Source organism: Musca domestica, unplaced genomic scaffold (assembly GCF_030504385.1).
Source record: "Musca domestica strain aabys unplaced genomic scaffold, Musca_domestica.polishedcontigs.V.1.1 16, whole genome shotgun sequence".
Taxonomy (NCBI): domain Eukaryota; kingdom Metazoa; phylum Arthropoda; class Insecta; order Diptera; family Muscidae; genus Musca; species Musca domestica.
This window is the reverse complement of record NW_026712219.1, coordinates 10,653,685-10,669,964: the sequence shown is the minus strand read 5'-3', so window position 1 is coordinate 10,669,964 and position 16,280 is coordinate 10,653,685. Positions and strand designations below refer to the sequence as shown.

The following is a 16,280-nucleotide window of genomic DNA, read 5'->3' as shown; positions in this document are numbered from 1 at the left end:
ATTCCACATTGTATTTCGAGTGTCCAATCCTTTTATTATATTTTTTATTTCCTTTTCATTTACTACCTCACTGTAAGTGTCGAACATGTTCGTTCGAACATCTTCTCGTGTTTTTCCAGTAATAAGGCAATGCAGTCCATGAGATACGCACATATCTAAGCAATTTTTGGCGGATCCGTTGTCAATGCTTGTGTCTAGATTCATGTCACCAACGATTATGATACCTTGTTTTTTATTAATATCATTTCAATTAATTATATTCACATTGGATGGCCCGTAACGTGTTATAATTGAGATCACATCATTGCTAGTAAGTGTTAATTCCAATTTCATAGATTCAAAAAAAGTTGTATTAATTTTTAGGGTCTTAAAATGTATATCCTCATTTATGTATATGGCCTCCTCTCCTTATTACATACTATGTTTTGCATATACCTATAATATTCCTTAGTTGTGAAGTTAACATCTAACATATCGTTTGTAGCGACCTTTCTTCTTCTTTTATTTTGACTTTAGATATCATAACCAGTAGGCGTCTAAGATAGCCGACATTAAAATTATTTTCACTCACATTCCGCACAACCCATTCGCAACTCTTGTTTTCATCATTTTCAGGTTGTCTGCATCCCGTCCGAAACTCCTTTTTGCACCCCGTCCGAAACTCCTTTTTCCTGTTACAATTTGTTGTTACTGTTTCGTTTCCTTTTTCTTATTGTTTGTATCAACAGCGTCGTCATTGTCATCATTCTTGTTGTTTTTGTTTATCATTTCGATACATTACTCGAAATTTCTGTAAAATTCTACTCTATACACGACCTAGGTTGGATGGCTGGCTGGCAAGCAAACGACCGGTCACCACAATTCATTCTTTATTCTGTTGTCGGCAGGCCAACGAATGCCATTCACAATTGTCTCGTTTAGTCTCTCATTGTGAAAACAAATGGGAGTACTAAGCACTCACTCAATGAGAGGCTACTTCTCTTGGTGTTTACAAAATATGCTGTAAAATTTACATGATGAGAGATGACCAGCATCATTTGCATCATAGGGGAGAGAAAATATAACTGGTATTTGCGAGAAATATCTATGAGAGAGAGAGACCGTTTCAAATATGTATGTGAATGGGTTATTGTCGGGCGGGCGGTCGGCCTATGAATAAACGGGTAGGCAGCAAGACAGTCATGATGCTTGTGTTAGTGTGTGGATTAGAATGCATGCCAGCCACCACATAGTGTGTGTTGTTGCTGTTGTGACGTCACTGCATGCAAAGGTAAAATATACATTAACACCCAACCAAACAAACACAATCAATTGGGGATGCACACATAGTCCACAACTGTGTGGAAAATAAAATTAAAAAAATATATATATAAAAGAGATTGTATCAAGAGAGCCAAGAAATCTGAGTGGGGAGAGAGAGTAAAATGAATGCCTAATTCTACTCAATTTTAATGGGGTAAATGTTGGCTGTTTTGAGTTGAAGAAAAAAGCTTTTTTTCGTGTGCATTCAACCACTTGCTCTTGTTGGTTGTTTGAAAGCGGAGTCTCTTGAGTATTGTTTGGGGTGGTTGGGGGGAACTCTTGTCATTGAGTGTTTTTCTGTGGGGTTTGCCATGAGTGCTGAGCACCAAATGCCATCGTTGCCGTCACAACCATCTATATGGTGTGGTGTGTGAGTGTGTACTCGCTCCCCTCTTTAAACATTTTTGCCTTTTACTTGCTGGCTCGCTGGCAGCGACAGAGTGTTGGCTGGCCTTTTATACTCAAATGTCAAAATGCTCAACAAATGAAATTCAGTACGATTTAATACTTACAACGTGACGGTTTACTATTTACTAACGACTCACATCCATTGTCACTTTAAATATATATGCTATATAGCAAAAAAATCAAGAAATTAAATAAAGAATTCAATATTGTCTTCTGACAATTTTCAATTTGGAATTCAAGAGAATTAATAATTCAGGAAAATAAACAAATCAAATAAAGATTAAAAAATTTAACACAAATAAATGTGATTAAAGTAAATACATAATTTAAACAAAAAGTATTGTGTCCACATACCTCTCACACTTTGTGCAGTAAAAATAATACAAATCATTATTTCCAATTGAAAAAAAATATTGAAAAATAAAATTCATATCCAAGAAAATATTTTCACAATAAAATAGTATTTCCTTCGTTTTAAGGTTCAGTGCAAAGCGAAAAAGGAAAAATTTTATTTGCCATTCAACGAAACACCCAAGTGTCAAGCAAAGCAAAAATATCTACAGAAATCTCAAAAGGAAAAAAGAAGTTAATCTCAAAATAAATTTGTTTTCAACGAAAAATCGATTTTTTTCCAAAGAAAAATAAATTTTTCGAAAATAAAATAAATTTCTCAAAACAAAAAATTTTTTTTTTTTTTTGAAAATAAAAAATCAAAACGCAAAACAAGAAGAACCCTTCAAAGCAAAAACAAAGTGTTAATGAAATAAAAAGGAAGACCTTACACAAGAAGAAAGTCAACCCTTTTATTTTCTCGAAAAAGCCAAACCTCCCTGCTACTGTTCCTGTTCCTCCCAGGGAAAAATCAAGGAAATTGTATTGCGTTGGCCATCCAACCCCATTAGTAGCATATTGCCACCTGGATCCCAGAAGAGTCCATAGGCCCAACGTGGAAAATCCAAGTATTTCCCACCTACCACGCCCCTGTTTGCCACCACCCAACCAAGAAACAAGAGCCACCAGCACCTTTGCCATATCGTTGTCGTCGTCGTCAATTCTCCACCATTGCCCGCTGCCTCCCCCTCGATTTGAAACCATAGTTTTTTTGCTCGTTCAAATTTCTATGCCAGAGTGTTTGGGGGTCTAAAGAAGCAGCAACAGCAGCATTATTGTCTGTCAGCGAGTGAGTGTGTGCGTACGTACGTGTGAGTGACTTTGCGTGTGTATTGGTGTTTTTGCCTTTAATTGTGTACGTGAGAGGTAGTTTCGCGAAATTCTTTTCATTTCTTTTTTGGGTGATCATCACCCAACAAAAGCAACAACAACAACATCACACGACCGCAACAGCCAGCATAGCAAACCACAACAACAACAGCAACAAGAAAAAAGTGAAAAACGTAATAAATTCGTTTCGATTTTCGCCTACTTGTTGTTGCGCTACCATCACCCATCCCCACCATCACTGAAGGGAGAGACCGACCGTGTGTATCTCTGTGTGTGTGTGTGTTTGTCTGTGGTGGACAATATTTAATATCCACGTTTGTTGTACAACAAAAACCCAAGGGGGCCATCGGCATCATCGTCATTTCGAGGGTGACAAGAAAAAAAAAAACGACCGAAACGCAACTGATTGCAACAGCAACCTGTAAGTGTGCAGCACAAGAACGCCAGCAACAACAACAACAACCACAAAGAGTAACACCAACAAAACGTCAACGTTGCAGCAAATGTTTTAAAATACGGATTCCACAACAAAAATAACGGTATGTGTTGTAGAGTAATGCGAAAAAGCAAATAGATACATACATACATACTCACATGAATGAATGGATGGTTTGTTTCATTTTTATTCTTAATTATGATTTATAACGGAAACGACGCATACCAATCTATTTGTTGTCTATTAGTAGCAAAAAGGAATTTGTTTTAAACAAATAGAAATTTGTGTTTTTTTTTTTTTGCAAAAAAAGGAAAAGAGAATTTAAAATTGCTCCTATGATTTTATTTGTGTCGCCTATCTTGCGGAAATGTGTAGGTATAGCAAATGTGTGAACTCCAGCCATATGGTTGGAATTTTCAACTCAACGGGAAAAGTGGAGAAAAATGCTTTGAAAAACATGAAAATTTAAGAAAAAAATTATTCGACGTAGCGGAACACCCAATAAGTTGGAAAATTCATTTTGAAAATATTAGATACAAATTTAAAGTCGGATGAGACGTAAAGAAACACAACATCCTGTTGCGGTACATGCCATCCTTCTTTTTGATGTACAAATAGAGAGTGAGGAAAAATGTCCAACGAGAATCCGAATCGTTGAATGGCTTAGACAAGGGAAGGGAATAACCAGTCAAAATGGTAATTAGTTAGAGGAGGCACCTGCTATCTAAGGTGACATATGCTAATGCAACAAGAAGATTTCATGTTATATATTCACAATTCGGCTCAATTTCTACCAAAATTCTGTAATTATTACAAACGTGAATATGAAAACTAACAAAAAAAAATTCGAAGAGACAAATTCCATACCAAAAAAATAGTTTTCTATAATTGATGGTATGGAACCATAATTAAAATTCAAAATTTCTTTTATTTTTTTTTTTTTGTTCAGATCCTTTATTAAAAGTGATCATTTATTTCAGAATTCAAATTGTAAAATATATTGTTTATTATTGTTTATTGCGTTGATTTTTTTTTCCGAAATATGTAAATATTGTCAGTAAGAATTTGAGCCATATGTTTGGAATTTTCGTATTGAAATAGAAAAAATATAGATTTCTGAGTATGAAAAACAAATAGCCTTTCTTAAAAAAAATGAAAATAAAAAATTATAAAATTTATATAAAATATTAGACAACAAAAAAAAAATTAAAAATAAAAAATAAGTGTTGCACTTCTGTTGTCACTACAGGGCGTGTCAAAAGAAATATTGATGTACCTGTTGACAATTATATACCTAGTGGCAAAAGAAAAATAAAAATGAATAGAAAAATGTTTCTATTCAAATAAACGATCTGACTTATTTTAATGAAGCTTCGTATTAAAAAAAAATACCAAAAAATTGTGAAGCCAGTATTCAGAACAACAGTACCCTCTGAATTGAGATTGAATTTATTAAAATGGACTGTAACTTGTCATTTGCACAGGAAGAGAAAGGATAATCCGATTTTGCCTTAACTTTGTTAATTCTAATGTTTGCATCAGTGGAAGGTCAGGTGCGAAAATGGACAATATTGGGCCATCCCATCAAGTACCTTCCACACAAAGGGTCAACATTTTCAATGATGTAAGAGTCCGACTATCTTCAAATTACACATATCACAATATTTTTACTAACCCAAGGTCTGGGCCATGTCAGTCAGCGATTCTTTACAACATGCCATATCTTAATATTTCTCTCAATCAGAAACCTGAGATTTCGTAAAAAAAAGATTTCGCATAAAATTGGATATAAATGTTAGATTTTCTTGTAATTTTGTCCATACCGATATTTTTGTCTGTATTAAATGAGTTAAGAAAATGGAATAATTTAGTCGATTATATCTGGACCCTCAGGCACATTTTAACATTTTCTAAAAATTATCACATATCTCATATAAAGTAAAGGAAGTCACCAAAATAATCCAACCCTTGCATGTCACAATATTTATGTTTAAATTAATTTAGGTGCGATACGAAATGGGAAATATTGACCCATATATAAATAATCGAACATTGGCTGAGGGTGTACATCTGTCGGCAAAACCGACTGATACTTATTAATATTTGTTTTATTAAAATAAAAATTGATTTTCTCTTGCATTCACTTGCTTTCGACTTTCAGAAGCTTGTTTTTTTAGAAAATTATTTCCAATTATGAGCTGCAATTAACATATACACAGTTTTTTATGTTTTCAATGAATTAAATTTTTTTTTTATTTTTTGTAAATTAGAAAAATTTCCAAGTTTGGATGTGAAAATTATTCTTATTCATTCAGCTATTGGCGATTATTTGACGTTTTTAATAATTGCAAGAAAGTTAGCGTTTTTGAAGTTATAGGTGCTTCAGAGGTGTACTCTTTGAATTTCTTTAACCTGCATTGCATGGAATCGTATGGGTAATAATGACTTCAAATGAAGTACTACTACGAAAACGCGAAAATGGTATCATTTTTCAAAAAAAAAAAAAAAAAAAAAAAAAAAAAAAAACACTGACCTAGCCCAATGCTTGATATATTTTCTTTTTCTCTAAATTTGGAAATTTGTAATGTACTGTGAAGTAGATACATATGAGATATTTAATTATATTTAAAATTTCGTCTATAAATAAGAAAAAAACATTATCGACGGTCGTCCTTCGACAACCAATCAATCAATCAATCGAAATGGAAGGAAACACCCTAACCTATCCAAAGTTTATCAAATGGCATTGACTTTGAGAAAGGCGATATTTTTAAATGGCTCTCAGTTGAAGTTCTTCTCATAAATATTTTTTTAAGAAAAAAAAGAATATTAATTCTGGTTCTTTGATTAACCAGGCAAATGATGAATTTATATTTGGTCTGCTAGACAACGTTGGTACTGGCTGTAATTAAAAAAAAAAAAACAAAAACAAAAATAAATTGCGTTTTCACAACTCATATGGAGTTAGAAATGTTGTAATTTTAATAGTTTTAATTTGAGTACTTCGTTTGGATTCTTTATGAAACCTTTAGAGGATTTTTTTTCCTTTTTAAAAGTTTTCATTTCGACATTGTTTTTTTATAAAAGTTTTGGGAAATTTCTTGAAAATAAAGAAATAAAATGAAATTAGGCAATGTTTTGACGGTTAAAAAGCAAAGCATTTTTTTCCTATTTTCCGTGTTTTTTGTTGGTTATATAAAAAGTTTATAAAAGCATAAATGATGGTGTATTTTTTCCTATAGACAAATAGAAGAAAAAATTAAAAAAAAAAACTATGCTGAAAATTTTAATTATTGATTTATTTTTAAAAAAAATTTGTGTTTCAAGAGAAAAGAATACATCCGAATTGAAAGTCACTTGGGCCAAATAACACCTTACGAGGTAATGTATAGAAACTACCTTCTTCTCTATTAGCAGTAGGATAGAGATTAATTGGTGATTCCTTACAAATTCACTAGCTAAAAGAATTTATTTTAGCCATTATACTTATTACACTACTTTTTATACCGCTTACAATACGAAATTTTTAAATTTTTTAGAAAATACGAAATTATGTATTGACAGTGATATATTCTTATGTTTCATTTTGTGGGTAGTGGTAGCCAACAAAAATTAGGAAGATAGGCCAACTGAGTCAAATGGGATTTTCAGACCAAAACTTTTTTATTGTTTCTGTTGGGTTTTTAATGGATTAAAATTTCCAATCTATGTCAGCGAAAATCTTTTCTGCCATATTTTTTTTTTAAATTTTCCCGAAAAAAAGTGAGATTTTCCGAACAGGATGGCAAAACATAACCCTTTTTACCGACACATGTGTGCAAAATTTTAACCTTCTATATCAAATCGTTCGAAAGATAGCTTGATTACAACAGACAGACCGGCGAACATCTCTAAATTGTCTTAGAATTTTACGCTGATCCAGAATATATACACTTTGTAGGGTCTATTATAAATATTTCGAGGAAACACAAGCGGAATGACAAAGCTAACATATCTTCCATAGTATGGTGAAGGGTATAAAAATAACATCGGAATTGATTCCAAAAATAGGTCCAAAATGTTCAAAATAACTAAAATCGTAGGCTATATTAAGTAACTAGCTTCTCGATACATACAATTTTTGGACTCACTTTTGATCCAGAACTAACTGACAAACGGTAATAAATAAAATAATTTTTTCTAAAATTTTTTATTATTTATTTTGTTTTGCGCAAATTAAAAATGTGGAACTTCAAAAAAATAATTTTGCACCGAAAACTAAATAAAAAACTATTTTTTTGCAATTTTTTTTATTATTTTGCTCACATTATAAAATATGGAACTTTAAAAAAATTATTTTGCACCGATATAAGACATTTTTGTAGATGTAAAGAATATTCTGGCGTTCAAGGGAAAGGATTTGTTTTTAATTTTTTTTTAATTTGCGTCGTTCTCTAAGATTTATGTATGTAAAAATTACTGAAGTAATTCCCCCTAACTACACATTCAGTTTTGAAATATTTTGAAATATTTTAATCGGAAATACCTGATGTCTTGCTAAAAAAAAATAGCATTAAGTTATTTTCATATAATCTGGCTGTCTTTGCGTTTGTGTCACCATATTTCTGTTGTTGTGTTGTTCATTTGATCTGCACTAACAAATGAAAAGTTACGCCTTCTTGGCGAAAACTCAACAAAACTGATTGATGACTTGTCTGTCGCATGCAATCGATTATATTATCGATGAGTATCTACTTGTTGCCAACATCGTGCAAACATATTTATTTTTTGTTATTGTAACACATACACACACACACAACTGATATGATCTATTTTTTACCTCCGATATATGCAAAACAAAAAAAAAAACTACGATATATTGGGGATATTTGTTTTCGGAACAACGGAAATACGGAAGATAAGAAGAAAAGTGATATAAATGAGAAAAATAGGATTTCCTATTGGATGTTTTTTTTTCTTCCTTTTTTCACACCATATGTCAGCTCTACACCTGACACACCAAAGCCAAGGTGTCTTTCAAATCAATGAAATTAACTGAAGAAGGTTAGCATTTAATTTGAATTGTTATTTTCATTTTATTTTGTGCTCATTATATAAATCGCGTGTGTGTGTGAGTGATTTGTTTGTGACAATAGTGTAGCTATAATTTGCATGCACATCAACCGCTGTAATTAATTGCAAAATTTACCTCAATATAATCTATAATTATTTTGTTAAATTTCTATTAACAGTTGCCTGACATTACTGAGTCATCATCATCATCCACATCACGATAAAAGAGAGAGAGAGAGAGAGAGAGAGAGAGAGAGAGAGAGAGAGAGAGAGAGAGGAAAATAAAAGTTATATGAGAGTTGCTATCAAATCAAACTCTTTTCTTCATACATATATGTTTGATAAGACAAATGTTTCTTTCAAACAAATGGGAAAATTATAACAACAACAATAGTGACTGCTTAAAAATGTTCAAGCAAACAGTGGCTCCAATGTGGGGAAATTTAAAGGAAAAGAGGAATATTTTGTTTTTCAAAAAAAAAAAAAAAAAAAGATAATAAAAAAAATAATAATAATAAATAAATGAATAAAATAATAAAATAAATTAATGAAAAAATAAAAAAGATAAAAAATAGATTGAAACGAAATTTTTCTCCAAGCTTACTAAAGAGTTTAAGACCTTCTATAGCCCAGCAAAAAATTTCATTACCAATTAATGGGTTTTTAAGTACATTTGTGCACCATTAATTTCTTATACGACAGTAGACCAACCTCTTATTTTAACATGGATATGTCCTAGGGAGTAAGTACTTACCGAACTGCTCCAAGGAGCCAATAAAGAATGGAAACAGTCGTTCCATTTTTAGAGCAATGTTGTTCTATTTGTTCGCATCTTGGTGAAGGAGTTGAAATTAACAGCTTCTGAGCACAACGACATGTATGTACGATGGCAAAATCTTTTGTTCTTATTGTTTGCTGGTGCGAACTTTCTGTTTTGGAGTTTTGGCTTCAATTTTGTAGTCAGACATGTTCACTATGTGCCGCTGTAACTCATAACATAATAGGATAAAATTAGTTATTTTAGAAATGAGAAATGAGTCTCTTCAGGATTTCAATGGGCGGATGACCATCTCTAGGTGTTTAAACTATTGAAGATGATTCTTCTACACCATCTTAAGGGCTGCTGTTGTTGGAAGACCCCATACTCGTCTTCCGAAGACAGAAGACCAACTGCAGGATTTCTGTAGAAGGGAGGTCATCTCTAGGTATTTCAGGGTTTCTATAGAAAAAAGACTTTCTAAAGGACCGTCGTAGTTAGAAGACCACCATTAGGTATTTTAAATTTAGCATTATGCATTCTAAACAGAGCATCTGCTGGTCTTCTCTAAATAGAAGACTTTCTTCGAATGGTGAAAGACTTTCAACAGATCCTCTATAGACAGAAGACCATCTACAGGTCTCTTATGGACAAAAAGATGGTATTTCGTAGACGGAAGACCATTTTTTGCACTTCAAATATAGAAGACCATCTAAAGGTCTTTTGTAGAGAGACTACCCTCCACAGGTCTCCTGTAGATCTATATCTATAAAAGAGGAAAATGTTTGTATGTTTGTTTGTTTGTTTGTTTGTTTGTAATTTATGGACTCGAAAACCGCTGAATAGATTTTCCTGAAAATTTCCATATATACTGCAACATCGCCTGAAAGTAACATAGGCTATATACATTTTTGAATTTCCACTTGGAACTGGAGATATAGCATTAGAATCGGAGGTACCTCCCAAAAATTTAGATTTTATATGCACATATCTATTGATTGGTTGAAGATACAGTCTCCAAATTTGGAATACGTAACGGAATTAGGAACAAAAATAAGTTTGTCAAATTATATTGTAATCGGTTCAGATTTGGATATAGCTCCCATATATATTTTCGACCGATTTCGTTCATTTGATGCCTCAAACACAATATGAATGTTCGATTCCAATGAAATTTGGAATGTGTGACGGGATTTAATCCGAAAATAAATTTGTCAAATTATATTGAAATCGGTTCAGATTTGGATATAGCTCCCATATATATTTTCGGCCGATTTCAAGCATTTGATGCACCAAACACGCTATGTATAACCAATTTCAATGAAATTTGAAACGTGTAGCGGAAATTAAAACAAATATACATTTGTCAAATTATATTAAAATCGGTTCAGATTTGGATAAAGCTCTCATATATATTTTCGACCGATTTCATGTATTTTATGCACCATACACGATATGTATGTTCGATTCCAAAGAAATTTGGAATATGTAACGGGATTTTGATTAGAAAATAAATTAGTCAAATTATATTAAAATCGGTTCAGATTTGGATATAGCTCCAAAATATATATTCTCCGCCGATTTCACATATTTGATGCACAAAACACGATACGTATTTCCGATTACAACGAAATTCGGCATGAGTGGCTAAATTTGGTACAAAAATAAATTTGAAAATTATATTCAAATACGCTCAGATGTGATTATAGCTCCCATATATATACTCAGCCGATTTCACATATTTGATGCACCCAAAGCGAGAAAGACAAAATCTGGCACCAGCAAAAATTGCCAAATTATATTGAAATCAGTTGAGGTTTGGATATAGCTAACATATATATTTCGGCCGATTTCATACATATTATGCACCAAACACGATATATATGACCGATTCCAATGAAATTCAGAATGTGTGGCGGAATTTGGTTATAATAATAAATGTGATGATGTCGAAATTAGTTAAGATTTGGATATAGCTCCCATATATATTCTCGGCCGATTTCACATATTTGACGCACCAATTTCAATGAAATATGAAAGGTGTGGCGGAGTTTGGTGTAAAAGTAATTTTTTTAAAATTATATTTAAATCGGATCAGATTGGGATATGATTTTAATAAGAACCATTGACCCACAACGCCTTAGGCTAACACTAAAAAAGAACACAACAATTTATTTGAAATACGCTTATTACGGCGAAGTATGTTGCTATCTCGAATTCACTAATTGCAATAGAAATGCCACTCTACTTAAAAAAAATTGCAGTTTCCTGCAGGCTTGGTATTTGCTATGAAATAAATAAATCCAAAGGACAAACCCTTCGTGTATGCATGTCATGTTACTGCTTTTGTAATGATTTTGTTTATTAACGCATTAAATTAGTGCAATATTTTTTTTTTTAATTTTTAAATTTGTTTTTTCTTTATCCAACATATATTGTATTGTAAATAAAATTTTGAATGCATATAAAATCAAAAGGGGTAGCGAAGCGCACCGGGTTCAGCTAGTATAATATAATATACCAGAGTTAGTAGACCTTCTATAAATAGAAGTTTTTATATGGGTCTTCGAATGTTGAAAGACCATCTACTGGTCTTCCGAAGAACGATGACTATCTGCTGGTCTTCCGTAGATAATAAAGCATATACATGTCTTCCATAGACAGAAGTCCACCTACTAGTCCAGGTTTTCCTTAGTCAGAAGACAATCTTTAAGTATTTCAAATATAGAAGACCATCTCTCGACAGGTGGCGTTCTAAAGCCGGTAGACAAGCTTCAGGTCTTCTATAGATAGGTGACCTCCTACGTGCTTTCTAATGATAGAAAAAACCATTAATATGTCTTTCATAGACAGAAGTCCACCTACAGCTTTTCGTAAATAGAAAAGCATCTACAGGTCTTCCGCAGACAGAAGATTATCTACTGGGCTTTCACAGACAGAAGACCGTCTACTAGCCTTCCGTCGATAGCAAAGAATATTTATATGGTCTTCCATAGACAGGAGTCCACCTACTGGTCTTCCGTAGACAGAAGGTCACATATAAGCTCTTTCTAAATAAAAATCCATACAAGTCATCTATAGATTGAAAACCATCTACATTCTACAGACAGCAGACCATCTACCGGCCTTCTATAGATATATAAAAACCTTCAACATACCTTCCATAAATAGAAGGCCTTTCACAGTCATCTTATACTATAGAGTGATTTTTTAACAGCTATAGAAAATATCTTAAAAATGCAAGTCAAGTTTTTGAAAATTGGATATCATCTTAAGGTAGCGCCAGGCCATTCATAATTACGTTATGATTCTCCATTTTAGAAAAAATAATGTTCAATGATCCCGCCAGCCCATAAACCGCACCAAAATGTAACTGTGTCTGGATTTATTTGTAGCTTTTGCAATGCTTCTGGGTGATATTGACTCCATCGACAATACTGCTCATTAATGTACCCTTTGAGCAAAAAAAAAAAAAAATGTCGTTGAATACAGGCAGAGGGCTACGAACTATTTTAACAGAGCACGCATTTGGATAATAAAACTCAATAATCTACAAGCTTTGCTCGTTTGTAAGACGATTCATGATTAGATTATAGACCACACTGAAGGTGTTTGACAGTGATAGTGATAATAGCTAAAAATCCCCCTTAGAAAACTATCGAAATAACTTTTATAGATTCAATACATCTCTTCTAGGTCCTCATCGGGTTTGAATCTTTTAATAGTATTTTTTTTTTTTTTTTTTTTTTTGTTTTAAATTTCTAAACTTTTTTCAATTCCTATTTTATTCGTATAATTTTTTTGTGGGCCACTGTAATTATGTTTGCTGCATTCATCCAACCCACTGAAATATTTTCTACACATGCACTCCATCATTTGGATACATTCAGAACAACAACAACAACGTTATGCGTCTATGAATAATGTGGAATGCCTTGAGGCTTCTCCTCCTGCTCACAACATACCAAGCAAATGAGGGGGTCTCACTTTTATGGGCAACATGTTGCTCTCACAGTCGTATTCTACTCTCTGTCTCTCTTTCGACTCGACTCTCTGCTATCTTGAAAATGTAGCTGCTTATCGATACAAAAAGAAAAAAGAAACACAATTTTCACTTTTCTTCGTTGTTTTCCGCTTCTTGCAGATATTTCTCATTATTGTTGTTGTTGTTGTTGTAGAATGGAAAATGAAAGCGTTTGTTGGCCTTTTTTAACAGATCCAAAAGCAACAACTTGTTCATTCGCTTTCTTGTTGTGGTAGTTGTTGTTTTTGTTATTATTATGTTTAGCATTGGCCAGTCAAGCAGCATAAAAATGTGTGTTGGGGCATAAACAGAGCAGAGAAAGAGAGTGGGACAGCCAAGCAAAAAACTTACTAACATATGTTTAGTTGTTGTTTTCTAAACGGATAGAGATTCTCTGATTCCTTTTTTTTGCAAAATCAAATGATGGAATTTTGATTATAAAATACCAACGCCAGCCAGCAACCACTTCCACCGCAAAAAAGCGTGACAAAAGTTTTAACAAGTTTAAGAAGTTTTTTTTTTCGTTGATTTTTGGCTGCAATAAAAATAAATGTCATTAACATTTTTTTGTCAAACGATTTTTTTATTTAAAAGTTTTTTTTTCGGTATTTAGAAAAATATTTCCAAAACTGTATGCGGCATAAAAAATACAATTAACGTTTATTTTTTTAATGTTGAAAAGAAAAAAATGGCAAGGTATTGTTATGCAAATTTCATGGAAATAAAAAACGAAGTGAAGAAGTATTAAAAAAACATACCAGCGAAATTGTTGGTATTATGATATTTTTATTTTCATTTAATAATAATAATAATAAAAATTAATGACAAATGAGTAGCGACAAGGAATAGTGATGAAATAACTATTTAAAATTTTTGGTAATACTTTGAAGAATCTACACCATAGTATGGAAGGTATTTGTTACCCCTCAAAATATACATTTTAGAGATATATTCTTGATCAACATAAAATGCTATGATGATTTAACGATGACCGTCAGTCAGTCTATCTGTCCGTCTGTGGAAATCAGGTCTGTGGAAGTAGGTTGATAAAATTTTACTCAAATGTGTGCCACGTTTAGGTATAGACCCCATATAACTGTACCTCCCTATATTATTTACCGGAATTGTTTGAAATGTCGTATTTGAAGTTCCTAATGGGTACCACTACAGTCTACAGTCTTCGTATAGCCCCCTAAATATCGATACTACCCTATATTCGGTATTTTGATGATTTTGGCGATATTATTCCCCGGAATTGAAGTTCTAAATGGGTTCTTCATTCTATTGTTAATGTAGGTTCAGGTCTTCGTATAGCCTCCATATATCGGTTCCTCCCTATATTCGATATTTTGATGTTTTTGCGGCATTATTCACCGGACTATTTCAAATTTCTTATTAGAATCTTGTAATGGGTTATTCAGGAAATAAGCCTGTCACTTTTTGATACCCTCAGCCATATTGCTAAAAGGGGTATATGACATTTGATACTGCTGAAACGTTCCTCATGGAAAAACGGTTTGGACCCTAGGTCTCTTTGGGCCAAATGCGTTTCAGAACATTTGGAGTCGACCTAGCGATGTCCGTCCGTCCGTCTGTTTGTCTGTCTGGCTGGTGCGCGAGATTACTCTCGAAGGGAGGTCAAAATTTTGAATATCCATGAAGACACAAGATCTGTTATAAAGATAGTAGATATCGAACCATTCTATCTGGTACCTCCCCCAAAAAGGATAAAAGTTTTGAATAAGATCCGAAATAAGCACCCGGTTCTCTTCATATTTTGCACATCCCATTATTTCTTCTAACACAAGATATGCTGTGAAGATGGAATATATCGGTCCACTCGTTCTAGTATCTCCCCCTAAAAGAGTCAAAATTTTGAATATTCACGGAACTCATAAAACGCCAAATTAACATTCGTTTCCATTCAGACTTGGCACTTCTCGATATTTCCATCAACACAAGATCTATGATAAATATGGTAGAGATCGGGCCAATCCTTCTGGTACCTCCCCCACAAAGGGTCACAGTTTTGAATAACCAAAACGATCATAAAATCCGAAATAAGAATCCGATTCTCTTCACATTTCACACATCCCCTTATTTCTTCTAACGCAAGATATGCTGTGAAGATAAAATATAGCGCCCCACTCCTTCTTGTATCTCCCCCCAAAAGGGTCAACATTTTAAATTTCAATGAAGTTCATAAAACGCGAAATTAACATGCGATTCCATTCAGACTTGGTATATCTTAATATTTCCATCAACGCAAAATCTGTTACAAAGATGGTAGATATCGGATCATTTCTTCTAGTACTCCTCCACAAAGGATCAAAGTTTTGAATAACTAAATCGATCATAAAACCCAAAATAAGCGTCCGGTCCTCCTCAAATTTCACCCACCCCATTATTTCTACTAACACAAGATATGCTGTGCATACATTTTCTAAAAAAATATCACATATCTCATATAAAGTGAAGGAAATAGTCCAAACCTGGCACGCCGCAATATTTATATCATATTTATTAAGGTCCGATACGAAATGGACAATATTGGTTCATTCCTTCGATGCCTACTCCATAGAGGCTCAACAATTTGAATAATTATAACAGAATTGAAAATATATTTGAATATTCGAACTTTGGCTGAGGGTGTACATCTATAGGCAAACCGACTGATATTATTATTTTATTTATTTATTTTTTTATTTTTTTTTGGAGATATCGAATCTCATCGAAAATCTGCAAAAATTGGGATTTCGGATACAAAATAAAATTTTTCAATTCAAGTCAATTGTTAACACCACTTCCATATATATCAAAATCCATCTACCTTATGATAATTGCAGCTTAATTTCATTCCGCTTTTGAGAATTTCTCTTGGCTGGCTAATTTTCTAAACGATAAAAATTAAATTTAATTTTCTATGAACATTAGACAATTATAATCATTAGGTGATGTTTATTTTTTGTTCATTTCTTAAACTTGTTCCGCTTGGCAAAAAGGAATCGATATCAGAAAATAGCACAAAATGTAGAGAAAAAAAAAAAAAAACTTATCAAAGTCAATATAAACACGAAACA

General features: G+C 32.8%; 1 protein-coding gene across 3 annotated transcripts in view; it reads left to right on the top strand.

The window, feature by feature from the left end:
* Nucleotides 1-16,280, top strand: part of LOC101895243 (terminal nucleotidyltransferase 5C) — a 382,289-nt gene that overhangs the window by 332,824 nt on the left and 33,185 nt on the right. Inside the window, exon 1 of one of the 3 annotated variants that reach the window (XM_059120075.1) lies at nucleotides 1,562-3,470. The exons of the other annotated variants lie outside the window; for them this stretch is intronic. The gene's annotated coding sequence lies outside the window, so the exon portion shown is untranslated. Of the gene's footprint in view, nucleotides 1-1,561; nucleotides 3,471-16,280 lie in introns of those variants that run through there. 3 annotated transcript variants of the gene reach the window in all.